The 6,000-nt window shown below is 50.4% G+C and overlaps 1 long non-coding RNA gene across 1 annotated transcript in view; it reads left to right on the top strand.

The window, feature by feature from the left end:
• The first annotated feature begins 773 nt into the window (after nt 1-773).
• Nucleotides 774-6,000, top strand: part of LOC121334918 — an 81,094-nt gene continuing 75,867 nt past the window's right edge. The window contains exon 1 of the long non-coding RNA XR_005952498.1: nt 774-887. This is a non-coding gene — a long non-coding RNA (uncharacterized LOC121334918). The remainder of the gene's footprint in view (nt 888-6,000) is intronic.

The following is a 6,000-nucleotide window of genomic DNA, read 5'->3' as shown; positions in this document are numbered from 1 at the left end:
CCTGGCTGCTGGAGAGCTGGGAAGGATGGTGGTATGTTGAATTTATTGCTGTTTTTCTCCCATTTTATCTCTTTTCATGCTGTTACTGAGTTGAGAAGGAGTTGGGCTGCAATAGGAGGGTGCAGCACTCTTGACTGAAGAGAGATAAAAACTCTGTCCAGCTTCAGTCCCTCAGAGCTCAGGCTCAGGAACCAGAGCTGATTCCTAGCAGCCAGATCTGTTGCAAAGTGGAATCTGAGGAGAAAACCAAATCCTTTGGGTGTATGAGGCTATGACACAGGAAGAAATAAAGAGTTAGTTGCTTTTTCTCTTCAGTGAAGAAATTTAGGAAGAAATTCTCAGTGGAAGGGTGGTCAGACCCAGGGAGGGGGTGGAGTCCCCAAGGAACACTCAGTGCCCTGGGCTGGGTGACAAGGTGAGGATCAGTCAAAGGCTGGACTTGATGACCTGGGATGTCTTTTCCAACCTAAATGAATCTGTGATTCCTGTGGCTTTATCACGGGTCATCCAAGGAAAGCTGCTGTGCTGGTGGCCAGAGTTTGAGAGCTCCTTTTTCTGCTCTGTGCAGACAGAATGATGATGGTGTCTGGCTTTGCTGAGCAGGGATCTGGGTCAGGCCAATCCCCCTCACTCCTCTGCTGCCATCACTCACCAGCAATCCAGCCTTTAAAATGATGCTCGTGTTCCAGAGACACTAAATTTAGCAGCTGTTTACTAAGAGGTGTTTAAAATTAGCAAAGGCCACCCTGAGCATGTGACAAGGAGAGGTGCTGTCACCATGGGGCTCTGTGACCCTCCACGCTGCTCCCACTTCAAGAGCTGTGGCATCTTCATTGCCAGAGCTCAGTGGTGAAGGTTGGTGGAAGGCAGATGGGTGTGCTGGCAAGGTAAGAGGCACCTAATTACTCAGCACTAATTAGGGATTGCTCCTCCTGGCTGGCTGTGTGGGGAGGGCAGCAGGTGGGAGCAGCCAGAGGTGGGGCTCCAAACTCCCCTGGGTGATGATGCCGGGGAGAAATGGGCATGGCTGTCCCTTTCCTGGGTGATCCAGGAAAAATCATCCACAAAATAAGAAAATTATTAAGGAAAATTTCATCATGGAAAGGGCTGTGCAGCCCTGGCACAGCTGTCCAGGGCAGTGGTGGTGTCCCTGTGCATGGGGGGATTTAAAAGCCATGTGGATGTGGCAGGTGTGGTGTTGGCAGTGCTGGGAGGAATGGTTGAACTCGATGGTCTCAGAATTTCCCAGCCTAAACAATTCTGTGGTTCTGCTCCTTTAACTCCCTGGCAAGAAACGCTTTAAAAAAGAGGTTTTTCTACAAAAGCTGAAGTGGATGCTCAGAGCCCCGATTGCACCAGGGGAGTGGTGGAATTACGGGGCAGGTCCTGGCTTCTGTCTTCACACCCCTCCTTGCCCAAATCCGTGGTGAGCAGAGGCCCCCTTTAGTGTCACCGTGTGGCCAATGCCAGAATCACGGAATTAAGGTTGGAAAAGAGCTGTAAGCTCTCATCCAGCCTGGTTGGTGGCATGAAGTGACCTGTGGTTGTCCATGCACAGAGGGGACCAGCACATTTAAGGCCTCCAGAGCAGGATTTTCTGGCACAGGGCTGTGGATATTTGCAGGGTTTAGCCCTTTCCCTCTGACAGGAGTGTCCCAGGATCCATACTGGGCTCTGAATTGTGCAAGTGGGCACCAGCCAGGCTGTTCCAGGGGATTCTGATAACAAAATAAAGGATGGGGCTTAGTGCCCAGGGAATTCCCCTGGTGCTGATTTATTTGCAAACACAGACCCAGAGCAGAAAAGGAGACTGAGAGCCACTGGGAGACCCTGAGACAAACTCAGTGGAACAGCAGCGTTGGAAATGAGTGGATGCTGGAACTGTAGGTGGTAAAAGGGATGGAAAAGCTGGGTTCTGGCTCTGCACTTGGTAAGGGCTGGATATTTTCTCCTCCTGGAGTGATCCCTGAGGTGAGAGCACGGAGTTCTCCGTGGTGCAGGGTCTGGAGCAGCCTCTGCAAGCTGAGCACACCCGGGAAAGGTGATTTTGTGCTGCCATCTCGTGGCATTAAAATATTCTCTAGAAACAGTAAGAATTGGACTATTCCCAGGAAATACCTGCAAAGTGACACACGAGGATGTGACAGGACTAGGCTGTGCTGCCAGGGAACAGGGACAGGAGGAGAGGGAACGGCCTCAGCCTGAGCTCAGGGTGGATTTTGGGGAAATTCCTCCTGGAAAGGGCTGTGCAGCCCTGGCACAGCTGTCCAGGGCAGTGGTGGTGTCCCTGTGCATGGGGGGATTTAAAAGCCATGTGGATGTGGCAGGTGTGGTGTTGGCAGTGCTGGGGGGAATGGTTGAACTCGATGGTCTCAGAATTTCCCAGCCTAAACAATTCTGTGGTTCTGCTCCTTTAACTCCCTGGCAAGAAACGCTTTAAAAAAGAGGTTTTTCTACAAAAGCTGAAGTGGATGCTCAGAGCCCCGATTGCACCAGGGGCAGGTCCTGGCTTCTCTCTTCACACCCCTCCTTGCCCAAATCCGTGGTGAGCAGAGACCCCCTTTAGTGTCACCGTGTGGCCAATGCCAGAATCACGGAATTAAGGTTGGAAAAGAGCTGTAAGCTCTCATCCAGCCTGGTTGGTGGCATGAAGTGACCTGTGGTTGTCCATGCACAGAGGGGACCAGCACATTTAAGGCCTCCAGAGCAGGATTTTCTGGCACAGGGCTGTGGATATTTGCAGGGTTTAGCCCTTTCCCTCTGACAGGAGTGTCCCAGGATCCATACTGGGCTCTGAACTGTGCAAGTGGGTACCAGCCAGGTTGTTCCAGGGGATTCTGATAATAAAATAGAGCTCTGACAGGAGTGTCCCAGGATCCATACTGGGCTCTGAATTGTGCAAGTGGGCACCAGCCAGGCTGTTCCAGGGGATTCTGATAACAAAATAAAGGATGGGGCTTAGTGCCCAGGGAATTCCCCTGGTGCTGATTTATTTGCAAACACAGACCCAGAGCAGAAAAGGGGACTGGGAGCTGCTGGGAGATCCTGAGACAAACTCAGTGGAACAGCAGTGTTGGAAATGAGTGGATGCTGGAACTGTAGGTGGTAAAAGGGATGGAAAAGCTGGGTTCTGGCTCTGCACTTGGTAAGGGCTGGATATTTTCTCCTCCTGGAGTGATCCCTGAGGTGAGAGCACGGAGTTCTCCGTGGTGCAGGGTCTGGAGCAGCCTCTGCAAGCTGAGCACACCCGGGAAAGGTGATTTTGTGCTGCCATCTCGTGGCATTAAAATATTCTCTAGAAACAGTAAGAATTGGACTATTCCCAGGAAATACCTGCAAAGTGACACACGAGGATGTGAGGGAAGAGCAGTGGGAGCCCAGAGGGGTGAGCACAGATAAGATCCTTTATCAATGGGTTCTGTTTCCATTCCTGGAGTGCCCTGGAGTGCCTGAGATATCCCTGCAGGGCTGGCAGGAGCTGTGGAAGGTGGATGGAAGAAGCTGGATGATCTCCCAGCTCTCAGAGCCCACGTGTGTGAGGTTTTGGCCACCCTGCAGCCCCCCCGGGACAGGCAGTGCCCAGGGCTTGGTGTCTGGCTGGCTCAGGAGCCTCCCATCCCCCAGGGAATTCGGGAGTGCCTTTGGAGAAATAACTGATTAATCAGGTCCTGTGTGAGATCCAGCCATCACGTGGTGGGTATGGAGGATTTCTCTGAGTTTCAGGGATGTTTCTCAGAGAATCATGGAATGTTTTGGGATGGGAGGGACCTTAAGGCTCATCTTGGTCCACCCCCTGCCATGGGCAGGGACACCTTCTGTTGGGATCCTGGCTGCTGAGAATTTCAGACTTTCTGTGCTGCCAGGCACTGACCCTCAGGAGAACACTGCACTGACCTGAGGCCGTGGAGAAGGCTTCCAAAATGGAATGACAGAGCTGGGATTGTGGGTGTGGAGTTTGCATAGAAGTGTGTAATATCACATGGTGGAAAACTTAAGAGTTTAATGTTTTAGAATATAGTGATACATATAAAACAAGGTGGGGGTTTTAGGGTGGAGGCTGGTCTTTCTTCTTCACCTTCTTCACCTTCTTCTCCATGAATTTCAGCGGTTTTGTGTAATTGGATAAAAAAGTCCCCATTGCAGGCACGGGTGGTCGGTTATTGGGTTAAAAGTAAAAATAATTTAGGTGTCATTTCTTAATTGGACAGTTTATTCTTAAATGACCTTGGAGAGAGAGAGATGGGGCTTCATTTTTAGTTTTTTAGAGTGAAGTGCTGCAGAACTCAGGGTTTGTGAGAGTGTGACATAGATAAGAACTAACAATATCTGAATGCCAACAAGAAATATAATCTCACACATTTAATCCCAACCCTGGCATGAAAGAAGACTTGACAGCCTTCCACTGGACAAACCACAAGGGGTGAGAAACTGGTGTGAAACTTCTCCTAACAAAGGGCTCTGATAGCAGCTACACCCTGATCCAAAGCAAAACCCCCTCCAAAATCCTTTTGTGAAAGAAAGAAAGAAAGAAAGAAAGAAAGAAAGAAAGAGATAAAAAAGGGAGAATTATGCCTGGAGAAGGAGGAACAGTGTCTCTTTTCTCATGGGCAGTGTGGCCCTGGCCAGGGTGGCTGCCTGAGGGCCATTTGTCCATTTGTCAGGCATTTAGCAACTGATCACTGCCAAGAGAAAAGACAACAGCAGAGGCAGGGGCTGGAAAATTTGATTTATAAGGAGGGAGATTAAAAAAAACCCAAAAAAACTGGAGCTAAATATGTCATGTTTGGCTGGGCAAGGGGTGAGGGCTGAGCTGGGAGATGCCAGGATCTGGGAGGGGATTTGGGATGCTCAGGGGAGGATTTTTGGCTGCTGTGGGTGACGTGGATGGGAGCAGATGCTGGCTTAGCCAGGAGAGAGGGCACTCACCCACGCTGAGATGGGAACACGGATAACAGCGGGGCTGTGCTCCGAGTCACCAGCTGAGGGCTGTAAATCTCCAGGAAACTCCAGCACAGGGACAGCAGAGGAAACCTTTCCTTCCCTGCCCTGCCAAGCTTCATTTGCAGCACAGCTGCAAATCCTGAATGTCCCTGCTTGCAGGTGACTCGCTTCAGAGTCCCAATGGATGCTTCCTCCCTGCTTCAAAATCCAAATGGATTCTTCCTTCCTGACCTGGGGATGTTTTCAGACCATTTTGGTGACCCTGGATGTGCTTGTGCCCATAAATATGGGCAGCAGTCTTTGCTTGTTCCTGGTCCCATTCCTGTCCCCTGGGCCAATGGGTTGAATTTTTGTGATGACAAATTTTGAATTTTGAATTTTTGCTCCTGTGCGGTAGGAGCAACAGATTCCTGCAAAAGCCAGGAATCATGGAATATCCTGAGCTGGGACACACAAGGATCATTGATCCAGCTCCTGGCCCTGCACACACACCCCAGCAATCCCACCCTGGGCATCCCTGGGAGTGTTGTCCAAACTCTCCTGGAGCTCTGGCAGCCTCGGGGCCGTGCCCATTCCCTGGGGAGCCTGGGGAAGAACCTTTCCTGATATCCATCCCAAACCTCTCCTGGGACAGCTCCAGCCCTTCCCTTGGGTCCTGGCACTGTCACAGGGAGCAGAGACTGGAGCTGTCCCTGTGCTGTCCCTCAGGAGCAGCTGCAGACCCCGACAACCGGAGAGCTTTGATCCTTTAATTTCTTATGCCCTCTGCATTAAAACATCAATTTAATTCCCACAAAGTTCTGGCAGGATGGCTGGGAAAGGCAGGGAGATCCTCCACGACTCTTCCATGCTGCTGAGCCCAAGGAAAACCTTCTCCCTCTACTTCTAAACAAAAAAACTCCCCCATCCCTGAAGAACAGGAACATCAAGCTGCCTCCTGACACAATTGGCTCTAACTAAATGGTCATATTTTAAGGCTTGTATGTAGAATTTGATGTAACATTTCTATAGAATATATAAAAATATACATAAACATATGCATAAACACACTCCTAACGA

Source organism: Onychostruthus taczanowskii, unplaced genomic scaffold (assembly GCF_017590055.1).
Source record: "Onychostruthus taczanowskii isolate IOZ18803 unplaced genomic scaffold, ASM1759005v1 scaffold2, whole genome shotgun sequence".
Taxonomy (NCBI): domain Eukaryota; kingdom Metazoa; phylum Chordata; class Aves; order Passeriformes; family Passeridae; genus Onychostruthus; species Onychostruthus taczanowskii.
This window is presented reverse-complemented; position numbering and strand designations above follow the sequence as displayed.